The 24,736-nt window shown below is 41.7% G+C and overlaps 1 protein-coding gene across 2 annotated transcripts in view; it reads left to right on the plus strand.

The window, feature by feature from the left end:
• The first annotated feature begins 3,932 nt into the window (after positions 1 to 3,932).
• The window catches only part of HTR2C (5-hydroxytryptamine receptor 2C), a 72,022-nt gene continuing 51,218 nt past the window's right edge, over positions 3,933 to 24,736 (plus strand). For both annotated transcript variants that reach the window (XM_031554613.2, XM_031554614.2), the window contains exon 1: positions 3,933 to 4,313. The gene's annotated coding sequence lies outside the window, so the exon portion shown is untranslated. The remainder of the gene's footprint in view (positions 4,314 to 24,736) is intronic.

Here is a 24,736-nt window from a genome sequence, read left to right on the forward strand (position 1 = left end):
AGATTGGAGACAGAAAACACAAACACGGGGAGAAAATGGGTGAAGTTGTTCAGTTGCTGGTTCCCACTTCATTTATGTAAGCACTTCTGGGGGAAGGGGGTAGGCATAGCACGCATCCTGCCTCGGGCACTCTACTTGAAGCCAACAGGCAGAACCATGTAGAGAAAAGCTTTTCCATAGTGGTTCAATGTCTGTGCTGTGGTCAAAATGTTGTGGTCATCCTCTTAAAGGCGAAGATAAAAGGAAAAAATATTTCTAATTGCTTGTGGAGCAAGAGAGAAAACAACTTGCAGTTGAGTCTTGGATTTATGACCTTCATAGTTTATTCCTTTCTAGTTAATTCTCTCCAAGATGTGTCACGGTTATATTGTCCCCATTTCTTGTCTGACATTTAATTACATTAGTTCACTGACAAACTATTATTAAACAATCGCAATCTACTTTAATAGCTGGTTTTCTAATTAAATACCTGTGATGTTTTTGTTCTCAGTCCTTGGCTTCAGGCATCTAACTTGTTGCTATCCAATGTCCTGAATCTCTTCTTTATTTTCGTTCCTATTCAGATGTACTTGCACTGGGAGAGCTTATCTCTGGAAGCCCTGTGCTAGGGTTAAAAGACCAGTTAGAAGGCTATTCCTTCCTGCAGAGGAATGAAAAAAGCAGGTTCGTGGCTTTGTTGTGCTCAGGAACACACAGGAGTTGCCCAGGGTGCGTCCAGTTTGACTGTACCGCTCCGTGGCGTCCTGAGGAGTGACAGCTGAGCGTCACAAATCGAGCTCATTTTTCATTTTTTTTGTACCTTTTATTATTATTTTTAAAGATTATTCTGAGTAGTTGTGTGTCAGCTCAATTATATTACTAAACTGCCTGCAAAATTCAAGAAAGTGTTCTAGTATTGGTACAGATCCTTCAATGCCTTGACGTAATCCTCCTACTGCACTGGCTTTAAACATTTACACATTTCAGCAGAACAGCAACTCAATTAAAATCAGTAAGCAAATGCAAATTATATTTAATTTAAATATTTATGGATTTTTTTAAAGCTTTCAAATTAGAATTAGATGTTGAACAGCAAAATTGGTGGCATCTGAATGGTAATTTTACTTCTCAGTCCAATTAGGAAACTAGTCAGGAATGCAGCTAATAAGTTGTTTTATGTGAGGAAATATTTTATAAAGTTTTCTGTACTCAGGACTTGTAAAAACAGGCGTTCTTACAGAAAAGAAATAGTTTGGAAAAATTCTCTTCTGATAGATTTTCAAAATCTTGCATGCGGTCTCTTGGCTGTGTGGGAGATGCAATTCTTCCCATTGTACTGAATGCACAATGTGAAAAAAATCTCACAAGCTAAGAGACGAAAAAATGCCAGTATGCAGATGCACTTCGTTTTTTAATGCTTAGCATGTTAAATTGAAGCATGTGATTATCCCAGGTGATTTTAATTAGTCAATACATATAAAACATGTATGTAAATATTTTCAGAGTAGAAGTCATTCTATGATTCTATGATACAGACCTTCATGAGGACATTTTAAAAATCTTAAATATATTCCAATCCTTAATGAGTGATGAAATTATTAGGATGAGTGATGAAATTATTAGGATTAAAATCTCTCATGATATCCCTTCAAATCCTAAACCAATATCATTTTCATAGCTCAGACCCCTTGGATTATTTTCTCATATACGGTTCAGCCCTGAATAATGAACTGCCAAGGCTTCTTCAGGGACAAGTTCAAACTCTTAGATTGTCACTTCTGGTTCCCTTAAAAATGGTTTTATTCCCTGCTACGCTCTTTTGTTTTGGGAGACAGAACCCAGGAGAGTGCCTTCAGCCCCAATTGTAGTAGCACAGCAAAGACTTCAGTGGGATTTTTGACCTGCACACAGTATAAATTGGGTTGCGTCCTTAGGTTGCTCTAGGAGATGGAGTTGTCAATTAAGAGTTACTTTCGTTGGAGAAAGGACTTTTCAAAGGCAGAGGCTTTGCAGTGCTTAAAAACAGACAGCGATGTGGAGCCAAGAACATACAATGGCTGTTCCACCACAGGATCCTCTCATGCAAGAACACAATGTCCAATTCTTCTGCACCTTATGCTTGGCTTTCTTCCATCTTCCACAAGCACTAATGGCTTGGTTTTTGGTATGTAAGTGTGCAAATAAGCCTGTGGTATAGCTGAGATCAGTTATTTTCAGTAACTTTCCTGTGTATTTCCGTGCTTACAGATATCAGTGCCTTCACTCTGCTCTTGTTTCTGAGCTGATCCTGCTTTGGGGCTGAACTGGTGGCACAGGCACTGTGTGCTGAAACCAACACACATCTGCTAATGTCCTTCCTTGTAGTGCTGCATCTTCTTCTCATTCCCACTCACTTTGCACTTCTGCACTGTTAGCTATCCACAGGAAACTTTTGGGCACAGATTTCCATCTTTCCCGGGTGCCTTATAGGCTCTAGCAGAATGATCCTTGGCTGGTGCTGCTTCAGGGTCTGCATCAGCGCATAGGGTTCATTGGTGAGTTTTTCAGTTTATTTTCCTTTACATTCCTGCCTTGCTGCAGCGATGTTTTGGAGCAAGAGGCGTTCAGGTCCACACATCCATGAAGATGGGGAAGGGTCTGGAGAGGAAGACGTATGAGGAGCAGCAGAGGTCCCTTGGTTTGTTCAGCCCAGAGTCGAAGAGCTGAGGGGAGCCCTCATGGCAGCCTACAGCTCCTTACAGAGTGGTCCTGCATGGGGTTGGACTCATTGATCCTTGTTGGGTTCTTTCCAATGGAGGATATTCTATAGTTCTGTGCTAACCCTGGCCTGGGCTCCTGCACAGGGCTGACCCTCCCTTCCTGCCGTGCTGCGTTTCACAATACGTGCAGTAGCTCATGGCTATAATCATAATGGTAAGAAGAAGCTATTCACTGCTTTGGGTAAATTAGTTGGAGATTGATGAATGAGAAGAACAAGATGAAAGCTAGATACTAGTGTTTATTTTTCTTGCATTCCACCACCCTGTTTTTCATTTCTTTCCGATGTTTCAGACTGGTATCTAATCGTGTTGTAAACATAACCAGGGAGAATAAGCAGAGGTGGAAACATGCCAAGTTTCAATTGGATTACTGAAGGGCAATTTCCAAAGCCATCTGAATATACTACAGCCAAATTCGACTCTGCTGTTTCGTAGAGTTTTTAATTGATTAATGTACGTATTTAATTTCATGGGCTTTAGTAGCTTTTTTTAATGACCATTTGAATTTGTTTCTGTTTATGGGTGACTCAGATTATTTACTTTTCTAGCTCAGGGGTGCTGCAACATCATATGTCATGCTATACTGCCTTTGATAGTCAACCAGTAACTGCAAAAGGTAGAAATTCTCCTCATTGCACAGAAATCTGTTGTTATATTCCCTCTGCTAATTTGTCACATATACTACTTTAATTACCAAAGTTAATGCTTAGGGGTCCAATTGCTGAAAATTTCGATGACAGATTAAAGCTTAGCAGTTAGAACTGGTTTGTTGTGTTTGCAGAGGAGTGATTCCAGTGAGCGTGAGCTTGCGTCACTTTAAGTGGGGGAAGAAATTTAGTTGTAAAAGAGACTAAATAAACAAGTCAGGTGGAGTGCAGAGCGCTGTGAGCTCTCAGTGATGTTTGTGTGACGAATGCTGCTCGTATCTGAAGCTGTTAATTGTTAATTTTTGCTTGATGTTGTGAGGTTTGAATCGCCCATAGCTACGCTCGATCATAAAATACTAAAACCACAATGAATTCTGAGTTAATCACAGCTGACCAAGTCATCCAATTAACAGTTTATCTAATGGACTAATTTAATGAGGGTATGTGAAATTTACTGCATAAAAGCAACAAAAAGGTTGAGATTTAAAGGATGAACAAAGTTCTTAATTCCAATCTTTCTCTCTCTCTTCCTCCCCACTTAAGGTCTCAGTGGCATATGTCCACACCGGTCCAGCTCTGTGCCATCCACTAATACAGAGTTTTGCAGAGAGCCCACTAAAGACATACTAGCAAGACCCTGAGTCACAGACGGAGCAAACTGACATTGATTGTGACCTTATGGCCCCAAATCCTCTTGGGATCCGCTACCAGAAGGACTGAACTTGGCTATTTTCTGGAAATTATTTGCTGCCTGGGACCTTTTCCTTGTGAATGAAGACTGATGGATACATGTGTTTAGGTGACACTGTGTGACAGATGCTCACTGTGCCCCAACGCCCTGCCCTGGCTTTGCAGCCACGCACCAGATGTGCAGACAGCAGCAAGGAGTACCCTCCCCTGAGTGCAGATGCTCTCTTTCAAGAAAAAAGTAAGTGTTGGACATTAAGTGCTCGTCAAGCTTACTGCTGCATGCTCAGATGACAAATACAGTCCCTCTATCCTGCACGGTTGTGTTGGCTGTTTTAGGAACATACCTGCTTCTGTGGGGGACAGGCAGGTCTCTGAGATGAGGTGTTATGAAGTGGTTCCAGCTCTCTCTTTAGGAAGTTTTACTTGCTTTAAAATGCTTCATTAGCAAATACTGCTTCTTACTTCTTTTGTTTTTACCTAGCTCCAGTTCTCCTCCTTCTTTTATTCTAAACTGATACGTGCTTTAGCTAAAATGTTCTTGCTAGCCAAACCACTGATGGGTTCATCTACAGGATAGTCTATTGTTCATCCATCTCACTTCTTTACAGTCTAAGCTGAATCTCAGGAGACTAATATTCTGAACCAAGTGGCTTCAGGCTATTCTTCTGGAAAACAGATCTTAGGCCTTTGTAAAGAAAATAATTTAGTCATCAGAGTAAGAGACCTGTCTCCAAGCCAACCTACTTGGAAAAATTGCCAGTGCAATAATTGCAAACATTTTGTCACAATAATACCGATGATGTCTTTCTGTTATTGCCAGCATTTCTTTCTCCCTCTTACTACAGGACAGCTGTTCTTGTACTCTCCTTTGTGGTTCTGCATTAGAAATGATTTGTAATTTGTGATTGATGCCACAGGACTGGCTATTGAGCAGAGTTGTTTTCCTTTTGTTTTTGGTGTTTTTTCCTGCAGACTGATACAGCTAAAACCATTTGGAAGTGAGAAATATGTTGCTGCAGTGCTGCTGGCAGGGCAGTAAGCATTACCTTCCCAGTTCTGTAGATCCTCTTTCTGAAAGATCCTGATCTTTTGCGGAGAAGGTGGAGAAAATTCTAGATAAGTGTTTGCCCTCCTCCCTTTGCCAACCTGTCTGATCAGCAACACATAGAATCATTAAGGTTGGAAAAACCACTGAATTCACCAAGTCAATCGTCAGCCCATCCCCCCATGCCCTTAACCATGTCTCTCAGTGCCACAGTGCTGGGTTGCAGGGACTTGGGAACACACAGCTGAGGGGATGACACAGTTCTCCCTCTGTCCCCTCCTGATGTGTTGATTCTAGGCAATCTCATCCAAATAACAGCAATTTCCTGCCCTCTCTTCAGGTATTGGTGTATCAGTGGTTCTATGTACAGTTTAGCCTGCAGAAATACAGATTGAAGTATAGATTGGTCTACAATTGCAAAGTTAGTGCAGAGGTTTGGGCTTCATTATTTTTAACTTTGCTTCTCTTTTGATTTATTTTTTTTTTTTCCTAAGTATTTTGAGAACATGTACAGATAAAGAGCAGGCTCCTGCAGCTGTGCTGGTGAGTTGCTCACTGCTGTCCTGCATCACTTGCATGTTGTATAGGGAAAACTTCTGCAAGGGTTTGCTCTCCTGGCTTTGTTCCTATGGGTTGCTATATGGAAAAGAAGATGTGGGGCAAAGCTGTGAGACGAGGGACTGTTTAAACTTTTTGATTTTTAATGATAAGCTGGAATAATATAATAATAAAATAATATTATATAATAATATTGAAATAAAAATAAAAATAAAATAAAATAATATTATATAATAAAATAATATTATTTTTAGTAATAAGCTGGAAGGCTTAGGGTGCCTGAATAGATGATCTTATTGGTCTTTTTCAATCTTAATAATGTCCTGTGATGCAGGAAGAGATGGGATGTTTTTGCCCTAGTGCTCTGCATTTTGGTACTAGGTTTGTCAGTGCTTTGCACAGGGCTGGGGAGCTGCAGATCCAAGTGGCCACAGTTGGCTTTGAGGGAGGTTTTTCAAGAACTGGCAGGACCAGAACCAGTGACAAACGTGCTGGCATTGGTAGCAGAGATAACTGGTGAATGTTTCAAAAGGCAGACAATTACCATGTTCCTTGGGAGACTGCTGGCATTTGGACTAGTGCACCAAAGAACCAAAGGGTTCATTTCAGAAAGGGCATTAAAGAGGATGCAGAGGCTGCTCAAGTTCTGCTCAAGGAAAGCATTCATTTTCCTCTCCTGGCAAGGGCAGGAATTATTTGTTAGAATTTGTCTAAGGGAAAATAACTTTCTGGTAGAGAAATGGATAAACACCTCTAACAGCACTGGCACATTATTGCTTGTTGATTTTGGTAGTTTGTTAGTGAAGATTTGCAATCTAGAAAAAAAATATTTCCATGAAAAATCCACCAGTTTTTGCATTTGTTGCTGTCCAACAGTAAATATACATTTGAGAATAAATGTGAAGAACCATGCAGGCTGCTTCTGGAGGAATATTTCTACATTTCTCCCTGTAGATGACTGCAGGAGAATAGTTCTGTGTTCTCTCAGGAGAGACAAAGCCCATCCCAACCTACCTGCATGCTCTACCTCTGTGTTGAACTTGGGAACACTGCCATCTCATTTTTATCCATCTCAAATAATCTTCTCCCATCCACTGGCTGCCCTCTAAGCACAGGGACTTGTCATTTAAAAAGATAATAAAATTAGTGCCTGACTCTATTTTTAAAATGCCTTCCATCCTTGCATTTCCTGGTTCTGCCCTCCCATTGGGAATGTCGCTTGCTGGGAGAGATTCCCTTATTCCAAGGGTGATGGTAGGAGGGATCCATGTGATGCCCTATCTACAGGATTTACCAACTGCCCTGCTACTCATCCGCTGGATGTAGGCCAGGATGTCTTGACTTCAGTGTTCAGAAACCAAGCAGAGAAGGCACCTCCAGCTGGATTTCATACAGAGCTATTTGTCTGTGAAAGTGCCAGCAGATTTAAATTACTGCTGCTGTTGTCAACAAGTTCCTCCTGCATGTTCTGTAACGATTAAGGTCCTTAGAGGTTTTGGATCACTTATGTTTCTCAGTGTAGCTACAGATTGTGAACATAAGGGTTGCATCAAGTATATTAAATAATGAATTGAAAGGCAGAAGTTCCTTTTCTTCTCTTTGCTGTCGGTAGAAAAATTCCTGCTGACTCCACTTTGTTGCTACTGCAAAAGATAACCTGATCAGGTAGCTAAATGTTAACTTCAAACTTGCCAGCTCTTTTACTTGATGTATAATTGCTCTCAGAAGCAGCTGCTGCCTTGCTGCTACCAGTGCCAGGGAGCATTTTGTTTGATGACTTAATCAACGTGTTATTCTATCAGGAGCCATTTGTGGATTCAAATACGGATGTGGGGTGATATTTTCTTTTCTTTTTTGGAATTGCAATTGCAGTTGAGGGCATCTCCATGAAGAAACTAGTTGGAGAGAAACTTCTTGCAGCATCGCAGTGTTGGAAATATGCAGAGCAGACTTTCCAGCATCCTGTGAAAAATGCATCTTCCAGTGTTCCACTGATCCAGTGGACTTATGCTGAAAACTTTCAGCTGCTCTGCAAGTTGTTTATTAAGTGGAAAGGGAAATGATAGGCACTTCTTTTGGGGTTTCATTTTCCAGGCAACAGAACAGATTAAAGCAAAGATAAAGAAAAAAAAAAAAAAAGCAACAGAGAAATAAAATATTTATTGCTTAATTGTCTATCTATACAACCCATTTCTAATGGTTGTGACGTGGATGCTCTGTCTTGATTCCCACTTTTCCTCAGGCAGTGTATGCTGTTGCTCCACCATCAGTTAGATGGTTATGTGAACTCCGATGCTTCTGTCAAAAAATGGTGGTCGGAAACCAATGTTTGTAGGGATGAAAAGCAAGCTAGAAATAGCAGTCTCTTCATTCTTTTCTGGATAACATCCATGGGCTTTCCAGTTTCTTTATTATCCTTTAGTCTGTAGAACTGGCTGCGTTGTTAAGTGGAGCAAATCACAGAATGTCTAGGTTTAGTTTTCAGGGAATCTGTGTGGTGCTCAATTTTGCCAGAGCGGATCCTAGGAATGATGGGCCCATTACCAGGGAAATCGTGTCCTTCTGACTTGTACCAGCTCAACAAATGGGGTCTGATTGCATGTTTCAGGCCTCACTGCTCTCCCTGGATTTGTTTCTGTGCTCAGCAGCGTGGATGGGCAGTTTTGTCTTTAAGAGTTTATGAACTGTGGAATAGCTGTTGCTTGTCCTCTTTAAAAGTGAATGAGATAAATATTTAGCAGGGCTTTTTTGGGACGTCAACAGTAGTATCTGGAGGCAGGCTACTGAGGAACAGCCATTACAGGTTTGCTCTGCTCTTTTCCTTGGTTTCAGCTCCTTAACTACCAAGACACCAAATGAAATGGAGCATTGAGAGGGTTCAGATTACTAACACACCCTCGCTCAGCATTTACAGAATTTTGTTTCAGGAAAAGAGAGAAAAGATTGAATCTTTCTGCTCCATTACAAAGACTGATGCCTTTTATACTGAGCAAAGCTTTACTTGTTAGGTTTTGTTTTGTCGTTGTTTTCCCCTCGATATAAATTCCATCAAAACTCTTTATTGCCACATTGGATGAAAAGCCTCTTCTACTTTGTAGCATTTTAATAATATTTCAAAAGCCAATATCTGGTGACTTCTAGAAGAGTCATTTCCATCTGGGTTTAGCTTCTGTGGTTCATGATTCTAGCTGGTCTTTATCCCTTCGGTACATCCAGTAACCCAGTTTTTTTTGAGGGGGGCACAGTGAAAAGTGTTATTGTTATTGACCTTAGATTTGGGAGAGCATGTAGATCAGATTTCATGTTAAATTTTCTTTTGAAAAGTATTGCAAAGTAAAGATGATCATAAAATCATACTTTTGTGATCAGCTTCTTATCTTCAGTTCTCAAGACACAGTTTTTCTGTTTGCAGAACCTCAGATACAACAGCATGAAGGTCAGATTTTCATTCGATAAAACTCTTTACTTACTGGAATTGCATCTAATCTTGTTCTCTCAGTATTTGTGTGCCTGCAGTTCTGTTGAGCTGAGCATAAGTGGGGCCAAAACCAGAACAACTGTGTTTATCCTGAAGACCATGATAACAAATTCACTCTGCGTGTCTCAGAAGAGATGGTAATTCTTGTTGAATCCTAACTTGTTCATACAGTTTAGGTACTAATTTGGTTCCTATACTGTCAATCATCCACAGCAGTGTAAGACTTGCTCCATCCTCTGCTGTGGAGATTGCTCATCATTAGATAATCTTGTTTTTTCTCTCCTTCCTTTTCTCCCTCGTATCTTCCTAACTATGGATGCCCAATTATGTCCTAATTGGCTTCTTTCTTTTTCTGGATGGACTTTCCTTCTGACTTGGGGCTAACGCTGGCCTGCTTTCTTTGCTGGATATTCTTGAATATTTTTGTAGCTCCTTTGAGACAAGCTATTAAAAAAAAAAAAAAAACACCCTAATTTATCCAGCTCGTGGATAAGCAGGATTTCAAATGCTTCAATTCGCTTCATAACTCCCTGTAATGAGCAGAAGGGGGAGCCTACCTATTTTCTAAAGCTTAGCATCTCTAGCATATCCGATATGAACAGAAATGTAACCATTGTTGCTAACATCTACTTTCCCCTGCTTATTTTACCACTTCCTGGGTAGGTTAATCAGTACTTCTGACTGCAATATGTTATGATGGTCTGCAGTCATCCAGCATAGGTTGCATAAGCGTATGTTTTAAGCGTTAAGCGAGGGTATGCATCCTGTGTCCTGAAGATGTTTCTTTCAGTAGCAACGTTTTCAGCTTGCTTCTTTGCAGATCTTTCAGGAGGCTTTTCCTAGTTTATTCTTAGCTTCTCCTGACACCCACAAATGACTGCAGAAGGACGGGTTGTCTCCATTGCGTAGTGACTGTTAGCACACAAGACTCTTTCACTTCTTTGGGCCAATAACTGTAGGAGAACAGCTGACCCTTACCTTCTTTTATTTCGAAAGGTGGCACTGACTCATGGTGCTCTGTAACCTTGTGGGGGATTCTTCCATAAAAGCAGTGATGCCTTAAGAGTAGAGGTAGATGGGATGAGAGAAAATAGCTTCAGCTACTGTGAGTTATTTGTGTCCATTTGGCAACCTGCTTTTATGCTCATATTAATACCATATTGCCTTGGTGTTCTGACATATGAATTAATGGCATAAACAGTTATGAAATAATAACCAGTTTATTCAAAGACTTGTGACTATGCTGGGTGCTTTGGGTGTTTGCCTCCTTAACTTAGTCTTATATATGCTGGTTTTGTGATGGATGCTTTTTACAAGGTGACTTGGAGCATTTAGGGAAATGGTTTCAAATGAAGAGAGGGGAGATTTAGATTGGATATAAGAAGATTTTTACGATGAGGGTGGTGAGGCCCTGGAAAAGATTGCTCAAAGTGGAAGCTTTGTCCTTGGAGACACCCAAAGTCAGCCCGGACCAGGCCCTCAGCACCTGATGGAGCTGTAGGTGTCCCTTTTCATTGCAGTTGGACTAGATGACCTTTAAGGATCTCTTCAAACTCAGATGATTCTATGATTCTGTTTTTCTTGTCTGACCCCTTTCTGGGTTAGGGAGAATCTATTTTAAGTTGAGAGTAATCAGGGTTCAATCACTGCCACATCCACACGATAGGAGGAGGCATTAAGAGAACCTATCACATTACCAAAGCAGCTGGTAGAGACCTAAAACATGACATTGGAGGGTGGTTTGCTATTATCACGAGAAAATACTGAATGCCTTATTTCAGGCCCTGTAAAATGACCTTAGTCTGGCAACGTGTGATGTATGAGGTGCAGAGGGGTTCTCACACAGTTATTTTGGCTTCATGTTGCCACTCAGAAGGAATGTGGAAGGAACTGAGCCAACTCATGCATTTCTTCATTGTAGCCCTGCAGAACGGCTTATTGGAACCATCACAAACAAGACATCTGTCTGACATCCTGCAGTGAAAAGTCACAGCTATTTGTGCAATATCCATCACCCACCACAGTTCTTTGGCTCCTTAGCAGGCCAGTAGCATTGTCTTCTTAAAGCACATTTTGTTTTTGTTGTATTTTAGTAAGAGTGAGAAAGGACTTCTGGGCTAGAGATAGACAATACCCTCTGACATATGCCATGAGAAGGACTCCAGGTCTGGAAGTGGACTCAGTACTTAAGGCTTCATTTAATACCCCTCCAGTGACCTTTTGTAGGAGGAGATCTGGGGGTGTTAATGCCCAGAGTAGTCAGTGAAAGGGTATGTGCTTTTAATCAGCTTCCAATAGTAGGATAATAAAACCATTAATCCTTTTAGTATTCTGCTTTTATGATCTCTGTTTTCTGCAAGGTCACTAAAGCAGTAAACAATGGGGAAGATAAGAACTGAAGGAGTTGAATTTGTAAAGCAGTGGGGGGGGGGGGGGGGGACCAACAAAACAGTATAGATTGTTCTTCTTTTTCCAACTCTTTCCAACTCTTTTTGAGGGAGCCAAATCCTGCGGAGCACAGACTGAGCTGTTTCCCATGGCACTCATCACAATAGATTTCCAATATAGCTTCAGCTGCTTCTTGCGTTCCCCAAGCATCCTTTGTTACATTCAGATTGAGAATTTGGACTTTTTCCTCTTGTTGGGAGACAAATCTGGTAGTTTCTTGGGAAGGAGGGAACTTATTTTTATAGTTGAGGACTCACGTTTATTTTGATTTCAGTAAGTGGATTTTCTTTTAAATAAACAAATGAAAACAAACCACCCCACACTCCCCCCCAAAGCTATCATCTGCTGCATGTACTGATTTCTGCTGGTGACATTTTTTGCACAACAGATTGGATGTTGTACAAAAACGTTGCTCTGAAGATGTCATTTAAATGTCCACAGAGTGCTTATATTCTCAGCTGTGGCGAACTCTGCCCTGGTGTAACAGATGCTCATTTCCTTTGTCTTCGTTAGGCCATGTATACAAAAACTAAACCTATCTGGCTAATTGCATGTTAAAGAAGCACAACATTGATTCACTCATCTCTGGTGGGCTCTTGGCATTCAAGTGTAACTAGTGGGTCAATTCCAATGTCCATCCAGCCCCGTATCCTGTTTCCGACAGGGATCTGTAAAAGGAAGAATGCTGGGCCAAGGGCAAACACACAGAGCTCACCCCATTAATCTCCCAGGCTTCAGTGATTTCTGCTTAGGGATTTCCTAAGCCAAATCTGGTCTTATCCTGTTTAATAGCTCCAAATTAATATTTTTTGTTGTGCGTTGTTTTGTTTAACTGCTTTTTAACTCATCTAAAACTTAGTATTCGTGACATTCTGTGGCAATGAGTCCAGTAGTTTTAACCACGTGTTTTTGAAGAAGTGCTATTGACACAGGTTGCACAGAAAGGTGGTGGTGCCCCATCCCTGCAGACACCCAAGGTCAGGCTGGGTGGGCTGTGAGCACTGATGGAGCTGTAGGTGTCCCTGCTCAGTGCAGGGAGTGGGACCAGATGGCCTTTCAGGGTCCCTTCCACCTCCAACGATGCTATGACTGCTACTAGAGGATGTCACTGTGTCACTGATGGTGGCTGCTCTTAGTGTTTCAGAAGTGAATTTAAAACCTCAGAGATGGGCAGTTATTCATTGAATTTTCTGAGGAGATAAGTGCATTATGCAGGCAGCCATTAGAGTGTACTGCTGTAATGAACATAATAGTTCAGATGCCATATAAACTGTGCCTGCTTTTACTATGGGTGATGTCACTTTTACCTGCATAAATTGCTTTTGAATGTACCTCTTACCTCTAATTTAGTAACATCCTGTACCGCTGAGCAGATTTTTTTTTCCTCCTGCATAGAAAAATCATTATTTTATCAGAACCCATTGCATTTTTGTTTATTTTTTGATTCATTCTTACTTGTATGTTGTAGAACAAGTAACTTTTGTCCCGAAATACTATATAATTGCTTTACTCCAGTTATTCTGGTTATCAAAAATGTAGGTAAGCCTCAATTATCTGTACCCATGTACGTAAAGCTCTGTAGGCAGTGACGGCCCACTGAGCCCAAAGACATCCTGTTCATCATTGGGAATCCATGCACAGTATGTGCACAGTGGAGAAAATATGAACTGAAATATGAAGTGGTCAAGATTATATGCAGCAGGATCAAACTGGACTTTCCTTATGCCAGAAGAAACCCCACAGTCTAGTCGCATCAGCTGTGAAATTGGGATTCCATCTCAGGAAATCTTTGATTTAGGTGCTGGCCAGGTAGCTTATCTCTCTCTACTGGCTGCTTCCAGTGTTAAAGGCCAAGTTTATTGCATTCTGCAGCACTCTAATGATTTTGTTTCGTGTGTTCTGCGGTGAACATCCAAGCCAAATTGTTGACAGTCTGAATGTGTTTTTGAAGCAAATGAATTTCCTGAGGTTTGATGTTTTCCACCTTATCCTTTAGTTAATATATTCATTCTTCTGCCTTAGGCAGAGATGCTTAGTTTTCTGTCTGCTGGTTGTTGCTTTTAATTTGAATTCAGTTATTTGCATCAAATAAACTGTCTCAGACAGTACAACTGCTTTAAATTCACAATAGAAAGGCTCCTTGAGCCATCATATGTTTTGTAGGCATTCACAGTGCTGAAATTCATGCAACTAGCTTAGATTGTGCAGCTATGGAAAGTATCTCGGTGGTATTTCCCCATTGGATGCATAGGACAGCAATGGTATTCAACTTCTGTTGAAGGTGCACAGGATGAGTTGAGCTCTGCTCAGCCACTGAGCAAGTTATTTCTCTTGAAAGCAGTTGTACTGCTCAGATTTTCCCACCAGCTTTCACTACAATCTGTACCATCCCAACACATCTTTTGTATTAGTGCTTGCAATCACTGAACCCATTAGTGAGCAGATTCAACCCACTAATTAGACAGTGAATAACCCAGCTGGAAGAAAAAAAAAAAGAAGCTAGCCTAGTGATCTGCTACAGCTTGCTTTCAAGTGATGAATTTGAGGCGTGATAAGTAGCCAGTGCAAATCTGCCCATGGGTATCTGATGTAGCAGCAGTGAAGCATGAAAAGTTCTGTGAAATTTGTTCCTGGCTATCTTAATTTTTACATCTCTCTCTATTTTCTGCCTTTCTTTTACTGCTGCTAATCTGGCGAGTAGAGCAGTTTCAGAGCTCAGCGTACATAAAAAAGGGATGCTTTGCTCGTGTGGTTGGGCAAAAACTTGGAGCGTGCTCTTTCTGTAGTGAGAAACCAGGAATGAACCCAGCTGGTATATGTCTTCTGCTCAACCATTCCCCTCCCATTTTATTTCTAATATAGTATTTCTGGATTTTTCTACTGGTGAAATGAATATATGTGTGTTAGAGGTGTTATATAGATGTTGTGTGGCTGAAAGACTGTCTGAGATACCTTGGGTAATTGAGTTGTTTTGTAAGCGCTTGTGCTTACAAAATGGAGTCCTGCTAAATTAGCTGTCACTGTTTCTGCACATTTTTTTCCCTGTGAAGACAACCATTACATTGGTGTCTTAAGGATGCTTTGAAATATGGGCAGGTGAACTAGTTCACCTACAGAAAGAATGTGTCTAAGCAATAGCCTCATTTCTCTACCTGACGCAAACTGTAAGACTTTTCTGGACTGTTTTCTAAGACTGCAAAAACAAAAAAAAAGTCCAGGTTGTGCTGTTTTGAGTTCTTTCTTCTCCCCTGATTCTGGCAGTTAGCATGACTTCTGCCACTGGCTTGGTATGAGTGGTGGGTTGGCCACATTACCCACAGGACAGCTCCAGGTCTGGCCTGAAGCAAGACCTGATGAGGTTCCTTCAACACAACCCAAGTGGACTGAACCTCCCCATAGGTCCTCAGGCTGATGGAAATGTATCTGAGCTTCAATAAGATGAGCTGATTAACCATTGCTGATTTACAGCAGTAACAGACTCATGAAGTTCTGGGTGCAATCTGAATTTCAGGGAAGGCTGTTCCCTGGGTTTGTTTGTGATTAAAAGCGAGTGGCCTTTTTTCTCAGCGTTTGGAAACAGGTGAAGCAATTGTACTATTTTGGCTGCCCTCTGACAGCTTCTCACAAGGATGCTGGGACTTGAGACACGCATGGATCAATTGGCTTCTCTTAGAAATTCTGAGAACTGGCGTTCAGCCACTGCCTGGAAACGGGACAAAAATAATGTCATTGCTCCATTCTCCTCCACTTTGTTGAAATGGCCCCAAAATCCTCAGGCTATGAAAATGGTTCCACAAAAACAAAAAAATAGCAGAGTGTTTCTGTTGTTAATTGTGACAGGATTTAGGGTGACTGAAAGACCCCAAGTACTTGGCTTTGCTTGATGAAACCGAAACAGAGAAATACAGAGTCAACAGTCAAGCGTTAATCTGCAGAGCAAGTGGTGTGATTTTGCCTCTGGATGAAATCATGCTTGGGTATGAGGGATTCACAGCATGGGAATGAGATGGGAGGCTCCAAACTAACAGCACGAGCTGCTAACTCTTGAACTGAGGAGCTCCGCTGCCCAGTCGTGCTGAGAAAGAACAAGGGGAAATGAATTCAAACTAAAAAGGGGAGATTTAGACTGGATATAAGGAAAAAGTTATTTGCAATAAGGGTGGGGAGGCAGTGGCACAGGGTGCCCAGAGAGGTGGTGGTGCCCCATCCCTGCAGACACCCAAGGTCAGGCTGGATGGGCTCTGAGCACTGGTGGAGCTGTGGGTGTCCCTGCTCAGTGCAGGGAGTTGGACCAGATGGCCTTTCAGGGTCCCTTCCAGCTCAAACCATTCTATGGTTCTATGATTGCATTCTTGGCTGGGCTGTTTCAGATTTGGGAAACCTGTAAGAGTGGAGAGACGTTGCTTCAAAGACGTGGTGTCAGAAGATGCCATTGTTTCCCTGCTTTCCCTTTTGTGAATGGTTGGAAAGTGTAAGGGCAGACGTTAAATGCTGCAGAAGGAACCATTGGAGGAAATACTGAGTTGCATTTTTAAGGCTGGGAGCGCAGCTATGAGGACCAGACATCACGTTATCTGGGTCAAATATGCATATTTTCTTTAATACAAATGAACTTTTTAAAATACAGTGTTGTAAAGCTCTCAGGATGTAATGAAGGAAGTGCTTGTCCCTTCCCCAAGTGGTGTACCACATATCTGTCCTGTTTAGAGGTGTTCACGTTTCATTTCATTCCTGAACATAGGAGCCCAGCCTGGTTTTAGCACTGCCTACGGGAAGTTAAAATGCTTTGCTGTAATTGTGCAGGAGCTGTTGTATTCAGTAATACAATTTGCTTTCCCTGTCCTTGTTTTATTCATTTTGAATTAAAATTATATGGAGAGAATGATTAAGAATATATTAATCACAGATTTAGACCTTGAACAGAGATTGGAGTTTAGGATATTTTTCACTTTTAGTATATATTTTACTTGCAGATGGGCTAACATTTGTAATAGAAAAATCTGTTGTGTTTAACTACAATCTGATAATTCTAAATGAAACTGATGTAGATGATCTGATAAATAATAAGTGATATTGGAAATTAGATTTGAATTAATTAGCATCTAGTTTTAGAATGTGGTTGTAAGGAAAAATGAATGAGAAGAGGATGCAGGACGTGCATCCGTTGGGAAAGTGATAATTAAGAGAACAAAAGTAACTTAATCAAGATTTAAGGCTACCTTAGGTGACAGTACTCTATTTTTTCCCCCCACAGTGAGATATAAAACAGTTTTAAATATTTCTCTGTTGTAAATTTGGAGTGAAACTGAGGGTCATCAAAGCTGCGATGGGACTGCAAACATATTGAATAAGCATAGATTAATCATTAACTTATATCTAGTAAGAAATAATAAGTATATCTAATTGATTCATGGATTCTTCTCTGGAGTTCCATCTGGGCTTTATGGGGTGGTAGTGTAGGACTGATTGGAAAGAGATATGAGACGAATGAACTGAAACCCACCAAAAGCTGAAGGGAAAGCTTTCCCACCCACTGCAGAAAAGCAACCTCAAAACTGAGCATTGATTTGCCTCAGCTCAGTGTATCTGGTACAACACATGCTGCAGTTACAGAGCTGTTTGGTATGAGCTGTTGTGAGATGCTGCTGACTCTCTTCCATATGCAGGATTTTCTTTGGCTTGTTTGTGGGCACCTGGTGGTCTGTGAAGAGCTGGCTGTTTGTGTGGCTTCTGTTCCTCGCTTCTCAGCCTAAAAATACATCAAATACTTTTTTCATCTTACTTTTCCATGCAGCAGAATTACCCTAAGTCTAACTCTGCATCTTAGAAGTATCAGAAGGACAGGATAGATGAGACAGAGTACCTGGCAGGAGCTGGTCTGTGCTAGGGAAATGTGTGAGAGTCCCATGTGAAGCAGCAGAAGGATTCCAGTTGCTTTAGAGATTTATAAAAGTTCTGGATGCACAGAAGACTGCTGTGCCCTGAGGGAATGTTACTGCCTGCATACCAGCATCCATGCCAGTTTGGAAGTGCACACGGCTGTTTTTTCAGTGGCTGTTTCCCACACATTGCTGTGGAATGAGCTGCTCTCTTTTTCCTTCAAACTTCTTTCTTGCTCCTCGTGGCTGGCTGGGTCCTGAGGTGCAGTGGGAAAGCTGTGTGTATTCACATGTTGTCTCTGGTTGGATATTAGGGAAAGCTTATTCTCTGAAAGAGTGGTCGGGCACCAGCACAGGCTGCCAGGGGGTTGGGGGGATCACCATCCCCAGAGGTGTTCCAGGACCACAAAGATGTGGCACTGAGGGACACCACTTAATGGGCAATATTGGTGGTAGGTGGGCAGTGGGACTGGATGATCTCAGAGGTCTTTTCCAAGCTTGATAATTCTATGATTCTATGATCCTTTGATTTTTGGCCCTCTGCTTTGCATCTAGCATGCAATGAGTGGTTTTCTCTCCTCCTACAGTGAGACAGTGCACTGCCATTGCAGTGGTTCATCACCTCACTGTCATTCTGTATGCAGTATATCAACCCCAAACCAACTTTTAGGAAATGCCCAATGTGTTTTTAGTAAGTGAAAAATACTCAACAATGAATTAGCTTTTTGGATAATTAGGAGTTGGAGTCGCCATAGATAATGCATTATTGAAATGGCCAGTTCTATAAATAAGTTAATAAAATTCAGAAGCTCCGGAAATCAAACTAATGAAGAATAAAGGCCCAACTGTTCAATTGGCCTCAACACAGCCCCTAAATCTGTGTGAACAAATGGTTATGAGTGAAATTAGCCCATTTGGCTATGCAATCTGTGCATTCTGTACTTGCTTTCATTTGCAATAAATGTGAACAAAAAGCATGATATTCTGTAGGCAAATCCAGGTCCTAATTCTGTAGCATATTTATTGATGTATAATGGATATTGGCACAGAGGTCAAACTTCAGACCAGGTTTTGAAACAGGTGAACTACAAAACAGTGCCAAATCCCTCAGTTCTGTTTCAAAAGGTCTCAGAAAGACCCTCAGCTTTCTCTGACAGCAGTAGGACTGGAAATACTTGAAAACCCAGGGCTAAGCACTCTCATTCCCAGTTTGATTTGAGAGTAACATTTTGTTCAACTGCAAACCTGTCATCTAAATTCAGTTTCGTAGGTGTGCAAAGATCCAAAGGATTCTTGAATATTTCTCAGCTAGAAAACTGAGAAAAAGGATTTTGTGGATCCATCCTGTCTGCTTCCCTCCCATTTGAAAATCAAGACAGAGATGGAAAAGGTGTGCTTTCGAATTTCAGGAGAATGACGGATTTGATTTACGCTGAGTGCAAGGGTAAAAGAGTTGACCGTTTTCTAACTAGAATTGTCATTTTCTAGTAGACAGTGCTGTGGTTGATTTGCTCCACATAAAAAGAATGTCATTAGTTTTATTTTTCAGCAGCAGAAAATACTCAAGGAGTTGACCCTAATGGGTCAGGATTTTCTGTCAGTGATTCCCATGAGTCAGTCCCCTAGCTGAGTATTCTTGAGAATGATCTTTCTGCAACAAGGGAAGTCTCAATTATTGTTTTCAGCACAAGCTAAACAAGCTGCTGTCTGGAGCAGCTTGGAAGTAATAAACTGTGCTGAACTGAGCTCAGATGTATGCATAATCCTACGCAAGCCTCTGGCCTTGGATGTATGCAAAATACTTGCTATATTGTGATGCTCTAGGGACTGTTAAGTGAAGAAACATTTCTTTTTGTACAAAACCGGTGTGAGTGATAAATGCCAGAATGACAATAAATATATGTGGATTCACATATGTATGGATGTCACGTATTTGGGCTTTTGAATGTGCCATTTTCTATGGAAAACATCAATTACACGTAGACTGGCAGACTGCAGACAACACAAAGCTGGGAGGGAGTGTTGATCTGCCAGAGGATAGAAAGACACTACAGAGAGGGACCTGGATAGACTGGATCAATAAGCCAAGGCAAGATGTATGAGTTTCAGTAGGGCCAAGTGTTGGGGCCTGCATTTTGGTCACAACAACCCCAGGGCAACCTTCTGGCTTGGGGAGGAGTGGCTGAAAGCTGCCTGATGGAAAAGGACCTTGGTGTACTGATGGACAGTTGACTGAATATGAGCCAGCAGTGTACCCAGGTGACCAAGAAGGCCAATGGCATCCTGGCTTGGATCAGGACTGGTGTGGTGAGCAGGACTGGGGAAGTCATCCTGCCCCTCCTCAAGTACTTTGTTCAATTTTGGGCACCTCAGTATAGAAAGGACATGGAGGTATTGGAGCAGGTCCAAAGAAGGGCAACAAGGCTGGGGAAGGGCTTGGAGAATATGGGCTATGAAGAATGACTGAAGGAACTGGGGCTGTTAATCTGGGGAAGAGGAGGCTGAGGGGAGACCTTATTGCTGTCTTCAAAACCTGAAAGGTGATTGCAGTGAGATTGGGTTGGTCTCTTCCCACTGCTGACAGGTGACAGGACAAGGGGAAATGGCCTCAAGTTGCGCCAGGGGAGGTCTGGGTTGGATATCAGGAAAAGTTTCTTTACAGAAAGGGTTGTTAAGCACTGGAATAGGCTCCCCAGGGAGGTGGTTGATTCACCATCCCTGAATGTGTTTAAAATCTGTTTGGATGTGATGCTCGGGGACATGATTTAGCGGAGGGTTGTTTGGGTAGTAGCTTTAGGTTGTGGTTGGACTCGATGATCTTTAAGGTCTTTTCCAACCTGAGCAATTTCTATGATGCTATTACACACCTTGGGCAATGGTATCTGCAATCACAGCACTGCCACAGAATCAGAAAGGCAAGGCAGAAATCAATGCAAGCTAAATAAACTTTTGAAAAGTTCTGACGACTCTTCCTTAGTTGAACCTTAACTAACTGCAACACATTGAAAAAAAATGATCAGGTAATTACTAGAGAACAATAATGTTGTTAGCCTGCCTGGGCCATCCACCAAAGGGCTGTCAATCACGGTTGTCATGAAAAGCACAGCATTTAGAGACTGTCATAGCTGCTTGTAAAAGCCAAAGGACTTTAGGAATTGTTATGCCTGTATCTACCAAATGCAGAAGTAACAAAAGCTTCCGAGTCTCATGCAGACTGATATTACAGTTTATGGAGAATTTCTTGCAGAAGTTTATCCCTCTATTCATCTGAAACCATCTTATAAAACATTGGAAACTTAGGCTTATTTTTTCAGCTAGCTGCTTTTTTCTCACTGACTTTTTTTTTTTTTTTTTTTTTTTTTTTTTAAGGCTTCTTGAATGTGTTAAAGCTGATAACAAAAAGTAACTTGTGTTGCACTCCTTTGCTGTAAAGCAGAAATGTCAGAGTTAGCAAACAGCAGAGAGCTGGTGCTGGAGCCCTTCGGTTTTCTGGGAGTTTCACACATTTCTGCACATCCAAAACTGCAGCAAATACCAGCTGGAGAATGTAAAAGGACTTGGGAAATCCTCAGCATGGAGGTTCTCATCCAGAGATGCTATGAGATAAGGTCTCTAGGAGTCTGAGAAAACAAAGAATCATAGAATTGTTTTGAGTTGGAAGGGACCCTTAAAGGCCATCTGGTCCAACTCCTGCACTGAGCAGGGACACCCACAGCTTCATCAGTGCTCAGAGCCTCATCCAGCCTGATCTTGGGTGTCTACAGGGGCACCCAACCCATTTCAACCTGTTCATGAAGCTTTGTGTCTGTTCACTTTTAACAGAATCCTTGAACACATTAACGTTCCTAATTTATACCAAAAGAAGGAATAGTTTGATTTCATTTATTTCTTTATTTATTTTACCAAATTGAATTGTTTCGTAGAGAAAATGGTTTTTTGATTACGTCTTTCTGTGACCTCCTGGAGCACAACCTGTGTTTCAAAAAGGGGAATTTCCTGTACTCTGCAGCCACCCCATGGTGTCCGAAGAGTTCTGGGTTGGTTTGGCCAGGGAGGGATGCAGAGCCCTACGGTAGATCATGCAATTTATAACTGAAGCTAGGCAGGTGCTTGTGCCTGGGCACTCAGCGTTTGCAACACTGTCTGAAAACCTGTTTGTTACTGAATAAATCATGGCCTTCTGCTTTGTTGAAAGGCTCCTATCTGGGAATCATTCTCATCCAGTTTTATCCCAGAAGACTGCGGTTTTTCTAGCAGATTTCTTGCTTCTCATGGCCCTGCAGGAGCCTTAACATTGATAACCCTGGCATTATGCCCTGGTAATGCATGAATTTTTACATGATTTCTCGCTCATACTGAGAGCTCCACTTTACCAACACAACATCAGGAGCACATTCCCAAAGAGTTGACGCCTTCACTCCCTGCCAGCTCTGCTCTTTAAGGTGTCAGCAGCTATTACTGCAATGATGACCTCGGTGTTCTGTTGTGATGGGCACTTTATTAAGCACTGAGGAGCCGAAGGAGGAGAAATAGGAGGAGAAGTGCTGGGCAACCTACTCTAGGTGCTCCTGCTTGAGCAAGGGGAGCTCCCTTAGAATCACTGAATCACTAAGGTTGGAAAATACTTCTAAGATCATCTAGTCCAACCATCCACCTACCACCAATGTTCCCCATTAAATCATCTCCACAGTTGTGGAACTCCTCCCTGGGCAGCCTGTACCAATGCCTCACCACTCTTTCAGAGGAATGTTTCCTTCAACCCAACCTGACCCTCCCCTGGTGCAACTTGAGGCCATTCCCTCCCATCCTTCCGACATTAACCATTCCATTTACTCCCTGTTCCAAACAGTTCACAACCTGACCAACCTAAATATACTTCAAAAGGAAAATAGGTTAACTTGCTTGAGGTCACCTAGTGAGCTCAGAGCCAATCCAGCTCTTTGGTATTTGGATGAGGTTTGAGATGGAGCTGGACTGTGCTACCTCCCATGGTGATGTGCCCACCTACCACAGCAATAAGCATCCTCTCATCAGAGCAGCAGCACAATTGCACTACTGGAAACTAATTCGATGATTTCTTTAAAACAAATGTTAATAATTAAACTCAAGTAGTTAATGAGTTTCTAGGGGAAAAAAAAAAGATCAAATTATACTCTTCAAACAGAGTTAGGATTTTGACTAATTAGAAGAAATATGTTTTTCCTTGTGGGGCAGTTGCTGAAGTGACAGTTTGGAGATTGTTGTGACAGCGTTTGCAGCCAAAGAAGAGAGCTTTTTAAGCATCTCTGGTAGCATAGTAGTTTCATTTGAAGGCATAACTATGGTGCATTCTTTGTGAAGTTCATTAGGAAGAGAAAAACAAAAAGTTTGTATTCCATGAGGTTGGAATTTGTGTTCCATGAGGTTGCTGTTTGCACATTTTTATCCTAGGATGGGAGAAGAAAAGGTGTTAGATCCAAAGAGCAGCACGGCGTCTCTCTCTTTTGCTGCTGGCCTTAAGGACATGGCCAGAGCCATTTCCAATATGGAACTGTTTTTGCTTCTGCTGTCAGCAAAATGAAAAAAAAAACAACCTCAAGCTTCAGGATTATTGTTGCATTCAAATGGTATGAATCAAACCTTCTGTATATTTTTTGCTAGTACTTTCCATTGAGGAAAGTACTTTTTTCCCTCAAAAAAAAAACCAAACCAAAAAAGAAAAAAAAAAAAAAAAAGAAACAACCCACAAACATTCCTGTGTTGGTGTAACACCTTTTTTGGCATAGAAAATGTTTTGTGGAACTATTTCCAACCAACTCCAGCAATAAGCACACTTTTCATTGCATCTTAGCAGTTGCAAGCAAAACAAGTAAACAGGATTGCCAGAATTTATCAGAGGTGTTGAGATAAAGCAGATTCATTTTCTTCAAGCATAAGCAAGACAGCCTTAATGGCCAAAGAGCATATGAGAGAATAAACAATCTCTGCTCGTCGTTAAGTGGATGCAGCAGAATGGAGCCCTTTTGTATTTGCAGAAGCCAGCAATTACTTGTTCATACTCCTGCTTTCTCCCTTTGTGCTGTGGAGGAAGCCTGGCAAGTACACCTTGATGCCCATAAATACAGCCCTAACAGCAGTGCATCCTGTTGGACAGGTTCTGAGTGGTTTAGCTCCTGTTTCAGGTGCATCCTGAGCTGCTGCATGTTTTGTCCACACTTTGCAGCATCGACCTTGCATCCCTGGTTGTAAGTATTTTCTATCTCTAATTGTATGCTGTGGACTATGGAGGTAACACAGTGCCTGTGCAGTATTTGCACTGGAAGAAGCCTGGTGGTACTCTGGGATACAGCCAGCGAGGAGAAGGAAAAGGTGCAAAATTCTGTTTTTTCCATGTAGGAAGACAACTCTTGCCTCTGAATTCTGCCCTAGCCCTCTTCCAGGAGCACAGTACATAACAGCAATTTGCAGCAGAGATTTGTGGTGGCTGGAAAATGACACCAGCAGAAAGGCTGAAGGGAAAGAACACACAAACACACACACAAAAAAAGCCACAGGAGGACTTATTCAGTCTTCTGGGGAAGTGATTTGAGGGCCATCTGTAGGGGATCCTGATGACACAGCTGTGACAGTTCCTGCCTGCCCAGCTCAGTGCGATGCTTAGCACTAGGACAGAAAAGGGAAGGATCTCCCTTCCAAACTGCTTGGATATAACAGACAAACTTTTTGCCTTCCAGCCTGAGTTGTAAACTGGGGAAAAATCTGGCTTTTCAATGACCTTGGCAGGGCCTAGGCAGTGTTTTAGTAGTTCTACATCTCAGGAACCAGCGCAGAGCTCAGTATTTGTGGAAGCTGATAAAAGCATCAAAAAATCTCCTTAAAATAAGGGATGGTCCTGGCAAGGAGCAATTCCCTGGTGGTTTGAGGCATGTTGAAACACAGAGGAAGAGACTGAAGTGCCCAGATGCTGTTCCTTATAAATCAGGGGATGTATGGCTTTGTTTTTGATAACTGTGTGAAGTGCACCAGCACAACGATGCTCTGTGCTGTCTGTATCTGTAAAGAGAACTTCTAAGTAAGCAAGAAAAGAGGTAGGGATGTATTTTAATAAAGGCTTTTGTTTCCTTGTCTAGGCAAATTGTTTAGGAATATAGCTTTGCTTGTGGATAAGTTGTATGCATTTGGTGTTTCTAAGAGTCTCTGTATTCTGTCTGTATAAAAATATGGAAATGGTGCAGTCAAGTGCCCACTGCTGGGGAAAATGTCATCAGGTGGCA

This window comes from Meleagris gallopavo, chromosome 9, assembly GCF_905368555.1.
Source record: "Meleagris gallopavo chromosome 9, MGAL_WU_HG_1.1, whole genome shotgun sequence".
Lineage (NCBI taxonomy): Eukaryota > Metazoa > Chordata > Aves > Galliformes > Phasianidae > Meleagris > Meleagris gallopavo.